At 63.8% G+C, this 20,197-nt stretch overlaps 1 long non-coding RNA gene across 1 annotated transcript in view; it reads left to right on the forward strand.

The window, feature by feature from the left end:
* Positions 1 to 2,101: 2,101 nt before the first annotated feature.
* Positions 2,102 to 20,197, forward strand: part of LOC130303778 (uncharacterized) — a 182,748-nt gene continuing 164,652 nt past the window's right edge. Inside the window, exon 1 of the long non-coding RNA XR_008853808.1 lies at positions 2,102 to 2,224. This is a non-coding gene — a long non-coding RNA (uncharacterized LOC130303778). The remainder of the gene's footprint in view (positions 2,225 to 20,197) is intronic.

Consider the following 20,197-nt stretch of genomic DNA (forward strand, 5'->3'; position numbering starts at 1 on the left):
GGGGCGGTGCATTATCGGATTATCGGCAAGGTAATTGCCGATACCGATAACGCCCAAAATCGTGAATATCGGCCGATAATATCGGCCAAATCGATAATCGGTCGATCTCTATTATGATCAGAATATTTCCTCCTTGTATACTGGTATTATTGATAATAGTGATCTCAGTATACAGGATTTGGTCAGTAACAGTACGATGGTAATATGTATGGTGATAATATTCCTTCTTATATACTGGTTTTATTGGTAATATTGGTCTCAGTATACAACATATGGTCAGTAACAGCATGATGGTAATATGTATGGTGATAATATTCCTTCTTATATACTGGTATTATTGGTAATATTGGTCTCAGTATACAGGATTTGGTTAGTAACAGCATGATGGTAATATGTATGGTGATAATATTCCTCCTTATATTCTGGTATTATTGGTAATATTGGTCTCAGTCCGTATTTTTAACATTAATATGCTCTATGTAAGTTTATGGGAAAAAATAATGTACTTTTTACATCCGTGACATGTCACTTTTTTGCACAGTTAAAGAAAATATGCCCTTTTTTTTTTACATATTATATGCACAGACATTACTTTACCATAGACATAAAGCACAATAATGTTAAAAGTACAGACACAATCTTTGTGCAGTTTTGCAAATGCATTATTCACAATGAAATATGCCTAAAATACACTGTTTTACTCTAGCCTAATGTTTATATAGTATACATAGTATACATTTTCTGTTAAAACAGTTATTATTTGGCCCCTCCCAGATTAACATTTGGCCCCTTCCATTTCTGGCTCTGTCTCCACATAGCCACTCCCACTATCAAAATGGGCTGCTTAATCTAAAATGCCCAGGCCTATTTTTGGTCCCAGTCCAGCCCTGGATAGATAGATATGACATAGATAGTTAGATAGATGATAGGGAATAAAAATAGGACATAAATCATTGTTTCCTAACCAGGGTGACTCCAGCTTTTGCAAAATTACAAAACTACAACTCCCAGCCTGCCTGGGCAGCCTTTGTGCCATAGTGTGTGGCAGTATTATATTCAGGGGCACAGTGTGTGGCAGTATTATATTAATTATTGTTTTCATATAAAGGATCAGAATCTATCTGGACATTAAGTTCTGCAGAGAGAAAATTTAGCTTGAAGAAGTCCTGGTAGTCTGTACCAGCTGAATTAGATAAGAACAGACTATAGAGAAGACAGCAAGAATTGTGAGTCACTTATCAGTGCTTTTAGTCATTTGTGAGTTCTACGTTAATGATAAGTGAAACAACAACTCCCAGCATACCCTAATTTTCTGCGATGGGGAGGGGGGTTTTTGGTGACACCTTTTTCTACTGCATTGGGTGACACCAAGGCCCTAGCAGTACCACTTCACTGTGAAAAAATTGAAACCTTACAAAAGTTGCAAGGTGGCAGTTTTTTCATCCCCAATTTTCCCCTCAGAAATATTATTTCTTTTGTTGTGATGTACATTTTATGATAAAAAGTTTAGTTGCAAAGTACAATTGGTCGCGATAAAAAACAAGGCTCTGTGGATGAAAAAATAGATAACTTATGTAATTTAAAAGGCAAGAAGGTAAAAAAATAAAATGCAAAAATGAAAGTTGGTCAGGTCATTAAAGGAGTGGTGCAGTGAAAAATATTAGTTATAGATCGCAAGGAGTCCGAACATTGGGACCCACCGCGATCTCCTGAACGGGTCCCCGACAGTCTGCCGGAAGCAGCCGTCCCAAGCCCCGCAGAATGACGTTGGCCGCCGCTCCATGCAAACTGCCAGGGACCCGTTTAGGAGATCACGGTGGATCCCAGCGATCAGACCCCGCGCGATCTATAACTTATCCCCTATCATTTGGATAGGGGATACATTATTTTTCACTGCACAACTCCTTTAAGGTCAAAACAAGGTCATTATGGGTTAAAGGGTACAGTCATGCTATGTATGGTATATGAAATCATTTGTGCTTGTTGTTTCCAAGCCTAAATTGCACTACATTGTATGCATGTGTATGATGATTGGTTGTTAATAAAGTTTTTTCAATACAAGAAAAAAACTCCTTGTTTGTGCACCTGCTCGTGAGGTCATCGACCAACTGCCACCATGGATGTTGCCGCAACAACTCCTCTGATGTCCTGTGGTTGCTGTGATTTTGCCGCTTAGATGCCTGATAGACGAAACAGATCTCCTTTATTCCCTGGATCATCTATTGTAAGTGCTACTGAACCCAATAAACACAGAACAATACATCCACATTGGACAGTGTAGGATAGAGGGGGTGCTGTTCATAATAAAGACCCATGTAACTCACTGACTGCTATAAGATCAATGGGGGAGATTTATTAAAACCTGTGTAGAGGAAAAATTGACCAGCTGCCCATAGCAACCAATCAGATCGCTTCTTTCATTTTTAAAAAGGCCTCTGAAAAAAGAAAGTAGTGCTATGATTGGTTGCTATGGGCAACTGGACAATGTTTCCTCTTCACAGATTTTCTCCCCCAATGTGTACATGACAGATAATATTTGTAATGGCGGCAATGGGAATCTTAAAGGAAATAAAACTGTCATTCCTAAGAAAGAGCAGCCGGTAAATCATAATGTTACATGGCGGCCATTAAGTGTACCCATGGGGGGAGATTTATCAAAACCTGTCCAGAGGAAACATTGCCCAGTTGCCCATAGCAGCCAATCAGATTGCTTCTTTCACTTTGCAGAGGCCTTGCTAAAAATGAAAGAAGCAAGCTGATTGGTTGCTATGGGCAACTGGTCGATTTTTCCACTGGACCGGTTTTGATAAATCTTCCCCATGGAGCTCTAATCTTCCCCATAGAGTGATATGAACGGGGTCTGTAGACTTTATATTGAAGACTAAAAAAAGGAGCTTTATCAAAACCTGTGCAAAAGAGAAGTGGACAGTTGCCCATAGCAACCAGATTGATACACTTTATTTAAATCCACTTTATTTAAATTAAACCATCTGATCGGTTGCTATGGTAAACTGCCTTTCTCTCTCTTTCTCTACTCAGGATTGGATAAATCTCCAATTGCTATATGTGTCCATAATGATTTTATGTTTCCATCAGTTTATATGCACTATAGGGCCCACACTCAGAGGAAGCTTTTTTCATGCGAGGAAGCTTTTTTTTTTTTTATGAAATAGCCGACATTTAAAATAATTGATTTGAGTTGTTGAAAATTAAAGCTGTGTTGTATATTTAACCCCTTGGGGACAGAGCCCATTATGACCCTAAGGACAGGAGCATTTTTTTTTTAAATCTGACCTCTATCACTTTATGCATTAATAACTCTGGGATGCTTTTACTTTTAAATTTGATACAGATATAGTTTTTTCGTGACATATTCCACTCAGTTGGGCTGATCGATGTCCCGATCAACTAGCACGCGAGCGGAGGTCCCCTCATCTGTCTCCGTCGTGTCTGATCGGCGATTGATTCCTCCAAGCCTGAGATTCAGGCTTGAGCAATCAACCGCCTATAATACTGATCAATGCAAAGCTATGGCTTTGCAGTGATCAGTGTAAAAGATCAGTGTGTGCAGTGTTATTACCCCCATTGGGAGCTATAACACTGCAAAAAAAAAATAAAAGTGAAAAAATAAGTTAATAAAGGTCATTTAACCCCTTCCCTAATAAAAGTTTGAATCACCCCCCTTTTCCCATAAAAAAAAAACTGTGTAAATAAAAATAAACATATGTGGTATTGCCGTGTGCGGAAATGTCCAAATTATAAAAAAGATATCATTAATTAAACCGCATGGTCAATGGCGTACGCGCTAAAAAATTCAAAAGTCCAAAATAGCGTATTTTTGGTCACTTTTTATATCATGAAAAAATGAATAAAAGGCGATTAAAAAGTCTGATTCGCCGCACCCCAAGAGGCCTTCTGAGTCGCAGCCCCCCAAGAGGCCTCCTAGGCCGCCGCCCCGCAAGAGGCCTCCTAGGCTGCCGCCCCCCAAGAGTCCTTCTAGGCCGCCGCCCCCCAAGAGGCCTCCTGGGTCGCCGCCTCCCAAAGAGGCCTCCTGGGAAGCCGTCCCCCAAGAGGCCTCCTCAGTCACCGCCACCCAAGAGGCCTCCTGGTTCGCCGCCCCCAAGAGGCCTCCAGGATCTCTGCCCCCCAAGAAGCCTCCTGGTTGGCCGCCACCCAAGAAACCTCCTGGGCCGCCGCCCCCCAAGAGGCCTCCTAGGTCGCCGCCCCCCAAGAGGCCTCCTAGGCCGCCGCCCCCAAGAGGCCTCCTGGTTCACCGCCCCCAAGAGGCCTCCTGGGTCACCGCCCCCCAAGAGGCCTCCTAGGCCGCCTCCCCCCAAGAGGCCTCCTGGTTCGCCGCCTCCAAGAGGTCTCCTGGTTCGCCGCCCCTCAAGAAGCCTCCTGGTTCGCCGCCACCCAAGAGGCCTCCTGGGCCGCCACCTCCCAAGAGGCCTCCTGGGCCGCCGCCCCCCAAGAGGTCTCCTGGGTTGCCGCCCCCAAGAGGCCTCCTGGGTCGCCGCCCCCCAAGAGGCCTCCTGGATTGCCGTCCCCCAAGAGGCCTGCAGGTTTCCGCCCCCCAAGAGACCTCCTGGATCGCCGTCCCCCAAGAGGCCTCCTGGGTTGCCGCCCCCAAGAGGCCTCCTAGGTTTCTGCCCCCCAAGAGGCCTCCTGGGTCGCCGCCACCCAAGAGGCCTCCTGGGTCGCCGCCCCCCTAGAGTCCTCCTAGGCCGCCGCCCCCCCAAGAGTCCTCCTAGGCCGCCGCCCCCCCAAGAGTCCTCCTAGGCTGCCGCCCCCTAAGAGGACTCCTGGGTCGCCGCCCCCCAAGAGGCCTCCTGGGTGTCTGCCCCCCAAGAGGCATCCTAGGTTGCCGCCCCCCAAGAGGCCTCCTGGGTCGCCGCCCCCCAAGAGTCCTCCTGGGTCTCCGCTGCCAAGAGTCCTCCTAGGCGGCCGCCTCCCAAGAGGCCTCCTGGGTGTCTGCCCCCCAAGAGGCCTCCTAGGTTGCCGCCCCCCAAGAGGCCTCCTGGGTCGCCTCCCCCCAGGAGTCCTCTTGGGTCCTCCTAGGCCGACGCCCCCCAAGAGTCCTCCTAGGCCTCCGCCCCTAAGAGGCCTCCTGGGTCGCCGCCCCCAAGAGGCCTCCTGGGTCGCCACCCCCCAAGAGGCCTCCTGGATCGCCGTCCCCCAAGAGGCCTCCTGGTTCGCCACCCCCCAAGAGGCATCCAAGGTTTCCGCCCCCCAAGAGGTCTCCTTGGTCTCCACCCCCAAAGAGGCCTCCTGGGTCGCTGCCCCCCAAGAGTCCTCCTAGGCCGCCGCCCCCTAAGAGGCCTCCTGGGTCGCCGCTCCCAAGAGGCCTTCTGGGTCGCCACTCCCAAGAGGCCTCCTGGGTCGCTGCTCCCCAAGAGGCCTCCTGGGTCGCCGCCCCCAAGAGGCCTCATGGGTGTCTGCCCCCCAAGAGGCCTCCTAGGTTGCCGCCCACCAAGAGGCCTCCTGGGTCGCTGCCCCCCCAAGAGTCCTCCTGGGTCGCCGCCCTCCAAGAGTCCTCCTGGGTCGCCGCCCCCCAAGAGGCCTCCTGGGTCGCCGCCCCCCAAGAGTCCTCCTAGGCTGCAGCCCCCCAAGAGGCCTCCTGGGTGTCTGCCCCCCAAGAGGCCTCCTAGGTTGCCGCCCCCCAAGAGGCCTCCTGGGTCACCTCCCCCCAGGAGTCCTCCTGGGTCCTCCTAGGCCGACGCCCCCCAAGAGTCCTCCTAGGCCGCTTCCCCCCAAGAGGCCTCCTGGGTCGCCGCCCCCCAGGAGGCCTCCTGGGTCGCCGCCCCCCAAGAGGCCTCCTGGATCGCCGTCCCCCAAGAAGCCTCCTGGTTCGCCGCCCCCCAAGAGGCATCCTAGGTTTCCGCCCCCCAAAAGGCCTCCTGGATCGCCATCCCCCAAGAGGCCTCCTAGGTTGCCACCCCCAAGAGGCCTCCTAGGTTTCCGCCCCCCAAGAGGACTCCTGGGTCGCCGCCCCCCAAGAGTCCTCCTTGGTTGCCGCCCCCAAGAGGCCTCCTAGGTTTCCGCCCCCCAAGAGGCCTCCTGGGTCGCCGCCCCCCAAGAGGCCTCCTGGATTGCCGTCCCCCAAGAGGCCTCCTGGTTCGCTGCCCCCCAAGAGGCAGGTTTCCGCCCCCCAAGAGACCTCCTGGATCGCCGTCCCCCAAGAGGCCTCCTGGGTTGCCGCCCCCAAGAGGCCTCCTAGGTTTCTGCCCCGCAAGAGGCCTCCTGGGTCGCCGCCCCCCAAGAGGCCTCCTGGGTCGCCGCCCCCCTAGAGTCCTCCTAGGCCGCCGCCCCCCCAAGAGTCCTCCTAGGCCGCCGCCCCCTAAGAGGACTCCTGGGTTGCCGCCCCCCAAGAGGCCTCCTGGGTGTCTGCCCCCCAAGAGGCCTCCTAGGTTGCCGCCCCCCAAGAGGCCTCCTGGGTTGCCGCCCCCCAAGAGGCCTCCTGGGTCGCCGCCCCCCAAGAGTCCTCCTGAATCTCCGCCGCCAAGAGTCCTCCTAGGCCGCCGCCCCCCCAAGAGGCCTCCTGGGTGTCTGCCCCCCAAGAGGCCTCCTAGGTTGCCGCCCCCCAAGAGGCCTCCTGGGTCGCCTCCCCCCAGGAGTCCTCCTGGGTCCTCCTAGGCCGACGCCCCCCAAGAGTCCTCCTAGGCCTCCGCCCCTAAGAGGCCTCCTGGGTCGCCGCCCCCAAGAGGCCTCCTGGGTCGCCACCCCCCCAAGAGGCCTCCTGGATCGCCGTCCCCCAAGAGGCCTCCTGGTTCGCCACCCCCCAAGAGGCATCCAAGGTTTCCCCCCCCAAGAGGCCTCCTTGGTCTCCACCACCCAAGAGGCCTCCTAGGTTGCCGCCCCCAAGAGGCCTCCTAGGTTGCCGCCCCCAAGAGGCCTCCTAGGTTGCCGCCCCCAAGAGGCCTCCTAGGTGGCCGCCCCCCAAGAGGCCTCCTGGGTCACCGCCCCCCAAGAGGCCTCCTGGGTCGCTGTCCCCCTACAGTCCTCCTAGGCCGCCGCCCCCCAAGAGTCCTCCTGGGTCTCCGCCGCCAAGAGTCCTCCTAGGCCGCCGCCCCCCAAGAATCCTCCTAGGCCGCCGCCCCCTAAGAGGACTCCTGGGTTGCCGCCCCCAAGAGGCCTCCTGGGTCGCCGCCCCCCAAGAGGCCTCCTGGGTGTCTGCCCCCCAAGAGGCCTCCTAGGTTGCCGCCCCCCAAGAGGCATCCTAGGTTTCCGCCCCCCAAGAGGCCTCCTGGATTGCCGTCCCCCAAGAGGTCTCCTGGGTTGCCGCCCCCAAGAGGCCTCCTAGGTTTCCGTCCCCCAAGAGGCCTCCTGGGTCGCCTCCCTCCAAGAGGCCTCCTGGGTCGCCGCCCCCCAAGAGGTCTCCTGGGTCGCCGCACCCCAAGAGGCATCCTAGGTTTCCTCCCCCAAGAAGCCTCCTAGATCGCCGTCCCCCAAGAGGCCTCCTAGGTTTCCGCCCCCAAGAGGCCTCCTAGGTCGCCGCCCCCCAAGAGGCCTCCTGAGTGTCTGCCCCCCAAGAGGCCACCTGGGTCGCCGCCCCCCTAGAGGCCTCCTGGGTCGCCGCCCTCCAAGTGTCCTTCTGGGTCGCCGCCCCCCAAGAGGCCTCCTGGATCGCCGCCCCCCAAGAGGCCTCCTGGGTCGCCGCCCCCCAAGAGGCCTCCTGGGTCGCCGCCCTCCAAGAGTCCTCCTGGGTCGCCGCCCCCCAAGAGGCCTCCTGGGTCGCCGCCCCCCAAGAGGCCTCCTGAATCGCCGTCCCCCAAGAGGCCTCCTAGGTTGCCGCCCCCAAGAGGCCCCCTAGGTTTCCGCCCCCCAAGAGGCCTCCTGGATCGCCGCCCCCCAAGAGGCCTCCTGGGTCGCCGCCACCCAAGAATCCTCCTGGGTCTCCGCCGCGAAGAGTCCTCCTAGGTCGCCGCCCCCCAAGAGGCCTCCTATGTCGCCGCCCCCCAAGAGGCCTCCTGGGTGTCTGCCCCCCAAGAGGCCTCCTGGGTCGCCGACCCCCAAAAGGCCTCCTGGATCGCCGTCCCCCAAGAGGCCTCCTGGTTTGCCGCCACCCAAGAGGCCTCCTAGGTTTCCGCCCCCCTAGAGTCCTCCTAGGTTTCCGCCCCCCAAGAGGCCTCCTGGGTCGCCGTCCCCCAAGAGGCCTCCTGGGTCGCTGCCCCCCTAGAGTCCTCCTAGGCTGCCGCCCCCCAAGAGGCCTCCTGGGTCGCCGCCCCCCTAGAGTCCTCCTAGGCCGCCGCCCCCCAAGAGTCCTCCTGGGTCGCCGCCCCCCAAAAGTCCTTCTGGGTCGTCGCCCCCCAAGAGTACTCCTGGGTCTTCGCCGCGAAGAGTCTTCCTAGGCCGCCGCCCCCCAAGAGTCCTCCTATTCCGCCGCCCACTAAGAGGCCTCCTGGGTCGCCGCCCCCCAAGAGGCCTCCTGGGTTTCTGCCCCCCAAGAGGCCTCCTAGGTTGCCGCCCCCCAAGAGGCCTCCTAGGTCGCCGCCCCCCAAGAGTCCTCCTGGGTCTCCGCCGCCAAGAGACCTTCTAGGCCGCCGCCCCCCAAGAGTCCTCCTAGGCCGCCGCCTCTTAAGAGGCCTCCTGGGTCGCCGCCCCCAAGAGGGCTCCTGGGTCGCTGCTCCCCAAGAGGACTCCTGGGTCGCCGCCCCCCAAAAGGCCTCCTGGGTCACCGCCCCCCAAGAGGCCTCCTAGGTTGCCGCCCCCAAGAGAACTCCTAGGTTTCTGCCCCCCAAGAGGCCTCCTGGATCGCCGTCCCCCAAGAGGCCTCCTAGGTTGCCGCCCCCAAGAGAACTCCTAGGTTTCCGCCCCCCAAGAGGCCTCCTGGGTTGCCGCCCCCCAAGAGTCCTCCTGGTTCGCCGCCCCCAAGAGGCCTCCTGGGTCGCTGCTCCCCAAGAGGACTCCTGTGTCGCCGCCCCCCAAGAGGCCTCCTGGGTGTCAGCCCCCCAAGAGGCCTCCTAGGTCGCCGCCCCCCAAGAGGCTTCCTGGGTCGCCGCCCCCCAAGAGTCCTCCTGGGTCGCCGCCCCCAAGAGTCCTCCTGGTTGTCTGCCCCCCAAGAGGCCTCCTAGGTTGCCGCCCCCAAGAGGCCTCCTAGGTTTCTGCCCCCCAAGAGGCCTCCTGGATCGCCGTTCCCCAAGAGGCCTCCTAGGTTTCCACCCCCAAGAGGCCTCCTAGGTTTCCACCCCCCAAGAGGCCTCCTTTGTCGCCGCCCCACAAGAGGCCTCCTAGGTTGCCGCCCCCAAGAGAACTCCTAGGTTTCCGCCCCCAAGAGGCCTCCTAGGTTGCCGCCCCCCAAGAGGCCTCCTAGGTTTCCACCCCCAAGAGGCCTCCTAGGTTTCCGTCCCCCAAGAGGCCTCCTTTGTCGCCGTCCCCCAAGAGGCCTCCTAGGATGCCGCCCCCAAGAGTCCTTCTAGGTTTCCGCCCCCAAGAGGCCTCCTAGGTTGCCGCCCCCCAAGAGGCCTCCTGGGTCGCCGCCCCCCAAGAGGCCTCCTGGGTCGCCGTCCCCCAAGAGGCCTCCTAGGTTGCCGCCCCCAAGAGGCCTCCTAGGTTTCCGCCCCCCAAGAGGCCTCCTGGGTCGCTGCCCCCCAAGAGGCCTCCTGGGTGTCTGCCCCCAAGAGTCCTCCTTGGTCGCCGCACCCCAAGAGTCCTCCTAGGTTGCCCCTCCCAAGAGGCCTCCTAGGTTGCCGCCCCCCAAGAGGTCTCCTGGGTCGCCGCACCCCAAGAGGCCTCCTGGGTCGCCGTCCCCCTAGAGTCCTCCTAGGCCGCCGCCCCCTAAGAGGCCTCCAGGGTCGCCGCCCCCAAGAGGCCTCCTGGGTTGCTGCTCCCCAAGAGGACTCCTGGGTCGCCGCCCCCCAAGAGGCCTCCTGGGTCTCTGCCCCCCAAGAGGCCTCCTAGGTTGCCCCCCCCAAGAGGCCTCCTTGGTCGCCGCCCCCCAAGAGTCCTTCTGGGTCGCCGTCCCCCAAGAGTACTCCTGGGTCTCCGCCGCCAAGAGTCCTCCTAGGCCGTCGCCCACCAAGAGGCCTTCTGGGTGTCTGCCCCCCAAGAGTCCTCCTGGGTCTCCGCCGCCAAGAGTCCTCCTAGGCCGCCGCCCCCTAAGAGGCCTCCTGGGTCGCCGCCCCCAAGAGGCCTCCTTGGTCGCTGCTCCCCAAGAGGCCTCCTTGGTCGCTGCTCCCCAAGAGGCCTCCTGGGTCGCCGCCCCCCAAGAGGCCTCCTTGGTGTCTGCCCCCCAAGAGGCCTCCTGGGTCGCCGCCCCCCAAGAGGCCTCCTTGGTGTCTGCCCCCCAAGAGGCCTCCTAGGTTGCCGCCACCCAAGAGGCCTCCTGGTTCGCCGCCTCCCAAGAGGCCTCCTGGGTCGCCGCCCTCCAAGAGTCCTCCTGGGTCGCCGCCCCCCAAGAGGCCTCCTGGGTCGCCGCCCCCCAAGAGTCCTCCTAGGCTGCCACCCCCCAAGAGACCTCCTGGGTTTCTGCCCCCCAAGAGGCCTCCTAGGTTTCCGCCCCCCAAGAGGCCTCCTGGGTCAACTCCCCCCAGGAGTCCTCCTGGGTCCTCCTAGGCCGATGCCCCCCAAGAGTCCTCCTAGGCCGCTGCCCCCTAAGAGGCCTCCTGGGTCGCCGCCCCCAAGAGGCCTCCTGGGTCGCCGTCCCCCAAGAGGCCTCCTGGTTCGCCGCCCCCCAAGAGGCATCCTAGGTTTCTGCCCCCCAAGAGGCCTCCTGGATCGCCGTCCCCCAAGAGGCCTCCTAGGTTGCCGCCCCCAAGAGGCCTCCTAGGTTTCCGCCCCCCAAGAGGCCTCCTGGGTCGCCGCCCCCCAAGAGGCCTCCTGGGTCGCCGCCCTCCAAGAGTCCTCCTGGGTCGCCGCCCCCCAAGAGGCCTCCTGGGTCGCCGCCCCCCAAGAGGCCTCCTGAATCGCCGTCCCCCAAGAGGCCTCCTAGGTTGCCGCCCCCAAGAGGCCCCCTAGGTTTCCGCCCCCCAAGAGGCCTCCTGGATCGCCGCCCCCCAAGAGGCCTTCTGGGTCGCCGCCACCCAAGAATCCTCCTGGGTCTCCGCCGCGAAGAGTCCTCCTAGGTCGCCGCCCCCCAAGAGGCCTCCTATGTCGCCGCCCCCCAAGAGGCCTCCTGGGTGTCTGCCCCCCAAGAGGCCTCCTGGGTCGCCGACCCGCAAAAGGCCTCCTGGATCGCCGTCCCCCAAGAGGCCTCCTGGTTTGCCGCCACCCAAGAGGCCTCCTAGGTTTCCGCCCCCCTAGAGTCCTCCTAGGTTTCCGCCCCCCAAGAGGCCTCCTGGGTCGCCGTCCCCCAAGAGGCCTCCTGGGTCGCTGCCCCCCTAGAGTCCTCCTAGGCTGCCGCCCCCCAAGAGGCCTCCTGGGTCGCCGCCCCCCTAGAGTCCTCCTAGGCCGCCGCCCCCCAAGAGTCCTCCTGGGTCGCCGCCCCCCAAAAGTCCTTCTGGGTCGTCGCCCCCCAAGAGTACTCCTGGGTCTTCGCCGCGAAGAGTCTTCCTAGGCCGCCGCCCCCCAAGAGTCCTCCTATTCCGCCGCCCACTAAGAGGCCTCCTGGGTCGCCGCCCTCCAAGAGGCCTCCTGGGTTTCTGCCCCCCAAGAGGCCTCCTAGGTTGCCGCCCCCCAAGAGGCCTCCTAGGTCGCCGCCCCCCAAGAGTCCTCCTGGGTCTCCGCCGCCAAGAGACCTTCTAGGCCGCCGCCCCCCAAGAGTCCTCCTAGGCCGCCGCCTCTTAAGAGGCCTCCTGGGTCGCCGCCCCGAAGAGGGCTCCTGGGTCGCTGCTCCCCAAGAGGACTCCTGGGTCGCCGCCCCCCAAGAGGCCTCCTGGGTCGCCGCCCCCCAAGAGGCCTCCTAGGTTGCCGCCCCCAAGAGAACTCCTAGGTTTCTGCCCCCCAAGAGGCCTCCTGGATCGCCGTCCCCCAAGAGGCCTCCTAGGTTGCCGCCCCCAAGAGAACTCCTAGGTTTCCGCCCCCCAAGAGGCCTCCTGGGTTGCCGCCCCCCAAGAGTCCTCCTGGTTCGCCGCCCCCAAGAGGCCTCCTGGGTCGCTGCTCCCCAAGAGGACTCCTGTGTCGCCGCCCCCCAAGAGGCCTCCTGGGTGTCAGCCCCCCAAGAGGCCTCCTAGGTCGCCGCCCCCCAAGAGGCTTCCTGGGTCGCCGCCCCCCAAGAGTCCTCCTGGGTCGCCGCCCCCAAGAGTCCTCCTGGTTGTCTGCTCCCCAAGAGGCCTCCTAGGTTGCCGCCCCCAAGAGGCCTCCTAGGTTTCTGCCCCCCAAGAGGCCTCCTGGATCGCCGTCCCCCAAGAGGCCTCCTAGGTTTCCACCCCCAAGAGGCCTCCTAGGTTTCCACCCCCCAAGAGGCCTCCTTTGTCGCCGCCCCACAAGAGGCCTCCTAGGTTGCCGCCCCCAAGAGAACTCCTAGGTTTCCGCCCCCAAGAGGCCTCCTAGGTTGCCGCCCCCCAAGAGGCCTCCTAGGTTTCCACCCCCAAGAGGCCTCCTAGGTTTCCGTCCCCCAAGAGGCCTCCTTTGTCGCCGTCCCCCAAGAGGCCTCCTAGGATGCCGCCCCCAAGAGTCCTTCTAGGTTTCCGCCCCCAAGAGGCCTCCTAGGTTGCCGCCCCCCAAGAGGCCTCCTGGGTCGCCGCCCCCCAAGAGGCCTCCTGGGTCGCCGTCCCCCAAGAGGCCTCCTAGGTTGCCGCCCCCAAGAGGCCTCCTAGGTTTCCGCCCCCCAAGAGGCCTCCTGGGTCGCTGCCCCCCAAGAGGCCTCCTGGGTGTCTGCCCCCAAGAGTCCTCCTTGGTCGCCGCACCCCAAGAGTCCTCCTAGGTTGCCCCTCCCAAGAGGCCTCCTAGGTTGCCGCCCCCCAAAAGGTCTCCTGGGTCGCCGCACCCCAAGAGGCCTCCTGGGTCGCCGTCCCCCTAGAGTCCTCCTAGGCCGCCGCCCCCTAAGAGGCCTCCAGGGTCGCCGCCCCCAAGAGGCCTCCTGGGTTGCTGCTCCCCAAGAGGACTCCTGGGTCGCCGCCCCCCAAGAGGCCTCCTGGGTCTCTGCCCCCCAAGAGGCCTCCTAGGTTGCCCCCCCCAAGAGGCCTCCTGGGTCGCCGCCCCCCAAGAGTCCTTCTGGGTCGCCGTCCCCCAAGAGTACTCCTGGGTCTCCGCCGCCAAGAGTCCTCCTAGGCCGTCGCCCACCAAGAGGCCTTCTGGGTGTCTGCCCCCCAAGAGTCCTCCTGGGTCTCCGCCGCCAAGAGTCCTCCTAGGCCGCCGCCCCCTAAGAGGCCTCCTGGGTCGCCGCCCCCAAGAGGCCTCCTTGGTCGCTGCTCCCCAAGAGGCCTCCTTGGTCGCTGCTCCCCAAGAGGCCTCCTGGGTCGCCGCCCCCCAAGAGGCCTCCTTGGTGTCTGCCCCCCAAGAGGCCTCCTAGGTTGCCGCCACCCAAGAGGCCTCCTGGTTCGCCGCCTCCCAAGAGGCCTGCAGGGTCGCCGCCCTCCAAGAGTCCTCCTGGGTCGCCGCCCCCCAAGAGGCCTCCTGGGTCGCCGCCCCCCAAGAGTCCTCCTAGGCTGCCGCCCCCCAAGATACCTCCTGGGTTTCTGCCCCCCAAGAGGCCTCCTAGGTTTCCGCCCCCCAAGAGGCCTCCTGGGTCAACTCCCCCCAGGAGTCCTCCTGGGTCCTCCTAGGCCGATGCCCCCCAAGAGTCCTCCTAGGCCGCTGCCCCCTAAGAGGCCTCCTGGGTCACCGCCCCCAAGAGGCCTCCTGGGTCGCCGTCCCCCAAGAGGCCTCCTGGTTCGCCGCCCCCCAAGAGGCATCCTAGGTTTCTGCCCCCCAAGAGGCCTCCTGGATCGCCGTCCCCCAAGAGGCCTCCTAGGTTGCCGCCCCCAAGAGGCCTCCTAGGTTTCCGCCCCCCAAGAGGCCTCCTAGGTTTCCGCCCCCCAAGAGGCCTCCTGGGTCGCCGCCCCCCAAGAGGCCTCCTGGGTCGCCGCCCCCCAAGAGGCGTCCTAGGTTGCCGCCCCCAAGAGAACTCCTAGGTTGCCGCCCCCAAGAGAACTCCTAGGTGTCCGCCCCCCAAGAGGCCTCCTGGGTCGCCGCCCCCCCAAGAGGCCTCCTAGGTGACCGCCCCCAAGAGGCCTCCTAGGTTTCCGCCCCCCAAGAGGCCTCCTGGGTTGCCGCCCCCCAAGAGGCCTCCTGGGTTGCCGCCCCCAAGAGAACTCCTAGGTTTCTGCCCCCCAAGAGGCCTACTGGATCGCCGTCCCTCAAGAGTCCTCCTAGGCCGCCCCCAAGAGAACTCTTAGGTTTCCGCCCCCCAAGAGTCCTCCTAGGCCGCCGCCCCCTAAGAGGCCTCCTGGGTCGCCGCCCCCAAGAGGCCTCCTTGGTCGCTGCTCCCCAAGAGGCCTCCTTGGTCGCTGCTCCCCAAGAGGCCTCCTGGGTCGCCGCCCCCCAAGAGGCCTCCTTGGTGTCTGCCCCCCAAGAGGCCTCCTGGGTCGCCGCCCCCCAAGAGGCCTCCTTGGTGTCTGCCCCCCAAGATTCCTCCTAGGCCGCCGCCCCCTAAGAGGACTTCTGGGTGTCTGCCCCCCAAGAGTCCACCTGGGTCTCTGCCGCCAAGAGTCCTCCTAGGCCGCCGCCCCCTAAGAGGCCTCCTGGGTAGCCGCCCCCAAGAGGCCTCCTTGGTCGCTGCTCCCCAAGAGGCCTCCTGGGTGTCTGCCCCCCAAGAGGCCTCCTGGGTCGCCGCCCGCCAAAAGGCCTCCTGGGTCGCCGCCCTCCAAGAGTCCTCCTGGGTCGCCGCCCCCCCAAGAGGCCTCCTGGGTCGCTGCCCCCCAAGAGTCCTCCTAGGCTGCCGCTCCCCAAGAGTCCTCCTAGGCTGCCGCCCCCCAAAAAACCTCCTGGGTGTCTGCCCCCCAAGAGGCCTCCTAGGTTGCCTCCCCCCAAGTGGCCTCCTGGGTCAACTCCCCCCAGGAGTCCTCCTGGGTCCTCCTAGGCCGATGCCCCCCAAGAGTCCTCCTAGGCCGCTGCCCCCTAAGAGACCTCCTGGGTTTCTGCCCCCCAAGAGGCCTCCTAGGTTGCCGCCCCCCAAGAGGCCTCCTGGGTCAACTCCCCCCAGGAGGCCTCCTGGGTCGCCGTCCCCCTAGAGTCCTCCTAGGCCGCCGCCCCCCAAGAGTCCTCCTAGGCCGCCGCCCCCTAAGAGGCCTCCAGGGTCGCCGCCCCCAAGAGGCCTCCTGGGTTGCTTCTCCCTAAGAGGACTCCTGGGTCGCCGCCCCCCAAGAGGCCTCCTGGGTCTCTGCCCCCCAAGAGGCCTCCTAGGTTGCCCCCCCCAAGAGGCCTCCTGGGTCGCCGCCCCCCAAGAGTCCTTCTGGGTCGCCGTCCCCCAAGAGTACTCCTGGGTCTCCGCCGCCAAGAGTCCTCCTAGGCCGTCGCCCACCAAGAGGCCTTCTGGGTGTCTGCCCCCCAAGAGTCCTCCTGGGTCTCCGCCGCCAAGAGTCCTCCTAGGCCGCCGCCCCCTAAGAGGCCTCCTGGGTCGCCGCCCCCAAGAGGCCTCCTTGGTCGCTGCTCCCCAAGAGGACTCCTGGGTCGCCGCCCCCCAAGAGGCCTCCTAGGTTGCCGCCCCCCAAGAGGCCTCCTAGGTTGCTGCCCCCAAGAGAACTCCTAGGTTTCTGCCCCCCAAGAGGCCTCCTGGATCGCCGTCCCCCAAGAGGCCTCCTAGGTTGCCGCCCCCAAGAGAACTCCTAGGTTTCCGCCCCCCAAGAGGCCTCCTGGGTCGCCGCCCCCCAAGAGGCCTCCTGGGTCGCAGCCCCCCTAGAGTCCTCCTAGGCCGCCGCCCACCAAGAGTCCTCCTAGGCCGCCGCCCCCTAAGAGGACTCCTGGGTCACCGCCCCCCAAGAGGCCTCCTTGGTTTCAGCCCCCCAAGAGGCCTCCTGGGTCGCCACCCCCCAAGAGTCCTCCTGGCTCTCCGCCGCCAAGAGTCCTCCTAGGCCGCCGCACCCCAAGAGTCCTCCTAGGCCGCCGCCCCCTAAAAGGCCTCCTGGGTCGCTGCTCCCCAAGAGGCCTCCTGGGTCGCCGCCCCCCAAGAGGCCTCCTGGGTGTCAGCCCCCCAAGAGGCCTCCTGGGTGTCTGCCCCCCAAGAGGCCTCCTAGGTTGCCGCCCCCCAAGAGGCCTGCTCGGTCGCTGCCCACCAAGAGTCCTCCTAGGCTGCCGCCCCCTAAGAGGACTTCTGGGTGTCTGCCCCCCAAGAGTCCACCTGGGTCTCCGCCGCCAAGAGTCCTCCTAGGCCGCCGCCCCCTAAGAGGCCTCCTGGGTAGCCGCCCCCAAGAGGCCTCCTTGGTCGCTGCTCCCCAAGAGGCCTCCTGGGTCGCTGCTCCCCAAGAGGCCTCCTGGGTCGCTGCCCCCCAAGAGGCCTCCTGGATCGCCGTCCCCCAAGAGGCCTCCGGGTTCGCCGCCCCCCAAGAGGCATCCTAGGTTTCTGCCCCCCAAGAGGCCTCCTGGATCGCCGTCCCCCAAGAGGCCTCCTAGGTTGCCGCCCCCAAGAGGCCTCCTAGGTTTCCGCCCCCCAAGAGGCCTCCTGGGTCGCCGCCCCCCAAGAGGCCTCCTAGGTTTCCGCCCCCCAAGAGGCCTCCTAGGTTTCCGCCCCCCAAGAGGCCTCCTGGGTCGCCGCCCCCCAAGAGGCCTCCTAGGTTGCCGCCCCCAAGAGGCCTCCTAGGTTTCCGCCCCCCAGGCGTCCTCCTGGGTCCTCCTAGGCCGATGCCCCCCAATAGTCCTCCTAGGCCGCTGCCCCCTAAGAGACCTCCTGGGTCACCGCCCCCAAGAGGCCTCCTAGGTCGCCGCCCCCCAAGAGGCCTCCTGGATCGCCGTCCCCCAAGAGGCCTCCGGATTCGCCGCCCCCCAAGAGGCATCCTAGGTTTCTGCCCCCCAAGAGGCCTCCTGGATCGCCGTCCCCCAAGAGGCCTCCTGGGTTGCCGCCCCCAAGAGGCCTCCTAGGTTTCCGCCCCCCAAGAGGCCTCCTGGGTCGCCGCCCCCCAAGAGGCCTCCTAGGTTGCCGCCCCCAAGAGGCCTCCTAGGTTTCCTTCCCCCAAGAGACCTCCTGGGTCGCCGCCCCCCAAGAGGCCTCCTGGGTCGCCGTCCCCCTAGAGTCCTCCTAGGCCGCCGCCCCCCAAGAGTCCTCCTAGGCCGCCGCCCCCTAAGAGGCCTCCTGGGTCGCCGCCCCCAAGAGGCCTCCTAGGCCGCTGCCCCCTAAGAGGCCTCCTGGGTCACCGCCCCCAAGAGGCCTCCTGGGTCGCAGCCCCCCTAGAGACCTCCTAGGTTGCCGACCCCCAAGAGGCCTCCTCGGTCGCTGCCCCCCAAGAGTCCTCCTAGGCCGCCGCCCCCTAAGAGGACTTCTTGGTGTCTGCCCCCCAAGAGTCCACCTGGGTCTCCGCCGCCAAGAGTCCTCCTAGGCCGCCGCCCCCTAAGAGGCCTCCTGGGTAGCCGCCCCCAAGAGGCCTCCTTGGTCGCTGCTCCCCAAGAGGCCTCCTGGGTGTCTGCCCCCCAAGAGGCCTCCTAGGTTGCCGCCCCCCCAAGAGGCCTCCTGGGTCGCCGCCCGCCAAGAGGCCTCCTGGGTCGCCGCCCTCCAAGAGTCCTCCTGGGTCGCCGCCCCCCAAGAGGCCTCCTGGGTCGCCGCCCCCCCAAGAGTCCTCCTAGGCTGCCGCTCCCCAAGAGTCCTCCTAGGCTGCCGCCCCCCAAAAAACCTCCTGGGTGTCTGCCCCCCAAGAGGCCTCCTAGGTTGCCGCCCCCCAAGAGGCCTCCTGGGTCAACTCCCCCCAGGAGTCCTCCTGGGTCCTCCTAGGCCGATGCCCCCCAAGAGTCCTCCTAGGCCGCTGCCCCCTAAGAGACCTCCTGGGTTTCTGCCCCCCAAGAGGCCTCCTAGGTTGCCGCCCCCCAAGAGGCCTCCTGGGTCAACTCCCCCCAGGAGGCCTCCTGGGTCGCCGTCCCCCCTAGAGTCCTCCTAGGCCGCCGCCCCCCAAGAGTCCTCCTAGGCCGCCGCCCCCTAAGAGGCCTCCAGGGTCGCCGCCCCCAAGAGGCCTCCTGGGTTGCTGCTCCCCAAGAGGACTCCTGGGTCGCCGCCCCCCAAGAGGCCTCCTGGGTCTCTGCCCCCCCAAGAGGCCTCCTAGGTTGCCCCCCCCAAGAGGCCTCCTGGGTCGCCGCCCCCCAAGAGTCCTTCTGGGTAGCCGTCCCCCAAGAGTACTCCTGGGTCTCCGCCGCCAAGAGTCCTCCTAGGCCGTCGCCCATCAAGAGGCCTTCTGGGTGTCTGCCCCCCAAGAGTCCTCCTGGGTCTCCGCCGCCAAGAGTCCTCCTAGGCCGCCGTCCCCTAAGAGGCCTCCTGGGTCGCCGCCCCCAAGAGGCCTCCTTGGTCGCTGCTCCCCAAGAGGACTCCTGGGTCGCCGCCCCCCAAGAGGCCTCCTAGGTTGCCGCCCCCCAAGAGGCCTCCTAGGTTGCCGCCCCCAATAGAACTCCTAGGTTTCTGCCCCCCAAGAGGCCTCCTGGATCGCCGTCCCCCAAGAGGCCTCCTAGGTTGCCGCCCCCAAGAGAACTCCTAGGTTTCCGCCCCCCAAGAGGCCTCCTGGGTCGCCGCCCCCCAAGAGGCCTCCTGGGTCGCAGCCCCCCTAGAGTCCTCCTAGGCCGCCGCCCACCAAGAGTCCTCCTAGGCCGCCGCCCCCTAAGAGGACTCCTGGGTCGCCGCCCCCCAAGAGGCCTCCTTGGTTTCTGCCCCCCAAGAGGCCTCCTGGGTCGCCACCCCCCAAGAGTCCTCCTGGGTCTCCGCCGCCAAGAGTCCTCCTAGGCCGCCGCCCCCCAAGAGTCTTCCTAGGCCGCCGCCCCCTAAGAGGCCTCCTGGGTCGCTGCTCCCCAAGAGGCCTCCTGGGTCGCCGCCCCCCAAGAGGCCTCCTGGGTGTCAGCCCCCCAAGAGGCCTCCTGGGTGTCAGCCCCCCAAGAGGCCTCCTGGGTGTAAGCCCCCCAAGAGGCCTCCTGGGTGTCTGCCCCCCAAGAGGCCTCCTAGGTTGCCGCCCCCCAAGAGGCCTCCTCGGTCGCTGCCCCCCAAGAGTCCTCCTAGGCCACCGCCCCCTAAGAGGACTTCTGGGTGTCTGCCCTCCAAGAGTCCACCTGGGTCTCCGCCGCCAAGAGTCCTCCTAGGCCGCCGCCCCCTAAGAGGCCTCCTGGGTAGCCGCCCCCAAGAGGCCTCCTTGGTCGCTGCTCCCCAAGAGGCCTCCTAGGTTGCCGCCCCCCAAGAGGCCTCCTGGGTCAACTCCCCCCAGGAGTCCTCCTGGGTCCTCCTAGGCCGATGCCCCACAAGAGTCCTCCTAGGCCGCTGCCCCCTAAGAGGCCTCCTGGGTCGCCGCCCCCAAGAGGCCTCCTGGGTCGCAGCCCCCCTAGAGTCCTCCTAGGTCGCCGCCCCCCCAAGAGTCCTCCTAGGCCGCCGCCCCCTAAGAGGACTCCTGGGTCGCCGCCCCCCAAGAGGCCTCCTGGGTTTCTGCCCCCCAAGAGGCCTCCTTGGTTGCCGTCCCCCCAAGAGGCCTCCTGGGTTGCCGTCCCCCAAGAGTCCTCCTAGGTCTCCGCCGCCAAGAGTCCTCCTAGGCCGCCGCCCCCCATGAGTCCTCCTAGGCCGCCGCCCCCCAAGAGTCCTCCTAGGCCGCCGCCCCCTAAGAGGCCTCCTGGGTCGCCGCCCCAAGAGGCTCCTGGGTCGCTGCTCCCCAAGAGGACTCCTGGGTCGCCGCCCCCCATGAGTCCTCCTGGGTCCTCCTAGGCCGACGCCCCCCAAGAGTCCTCCTAGGCCGCTGCCCCCCAAGAGGCCTCCTAGGTTTCCGCCCCCCAAGAGGCCTCCTGGGTCGCCACCCCCCAAGAGGCCTCCTGGGTCACCACCCCCCAAGAGGCCCCCTGGGTCGCCGCCCCCCAAGAGGCCTCCTGGGTCGCCGCCCCCCTAGAGTCCTCCTGGGTCGCCGCCCCCCAAGAGGCCTCCTGGATCGCCGTCCCCCAAGAGGCCTCCTGGGTCGCCGCCCCCCAAGAGTCCTCCTGGGTCTCCGCCGCCAAGAGTCCTCCTGGGCCGCCGTCCCCCAAGAATCCTCCTAGGCTGCCGCCCCCTTAGAGGACTCCTGGGTTGCCGCCCCCAAGAGGCCTCCTGGGTGCCGCCCCCCAAGAGGCCTCCTGGATCTCGGTCGCCCAAGAGGCCTCCTGGTTCGCCGCCCCCCAAGAGGCATCCTAGGTTTCCGCCATCCAA

The sequence above is a fragment of the Hyla sarda genome, chromosome 1 (assembly GCF_029499605.1).
Source record: "Hyla sarda isolate aHylSar1 chromosome 1, aHylSar1.hap1, whole genome shotgun sequence".
In the NCBI taxonomy this organism is placed as follows: Eukaryota; Metazoa; Chordata; class Amphibia; order Anura; family Hylidae; genus Hyla; species Hyla sarda.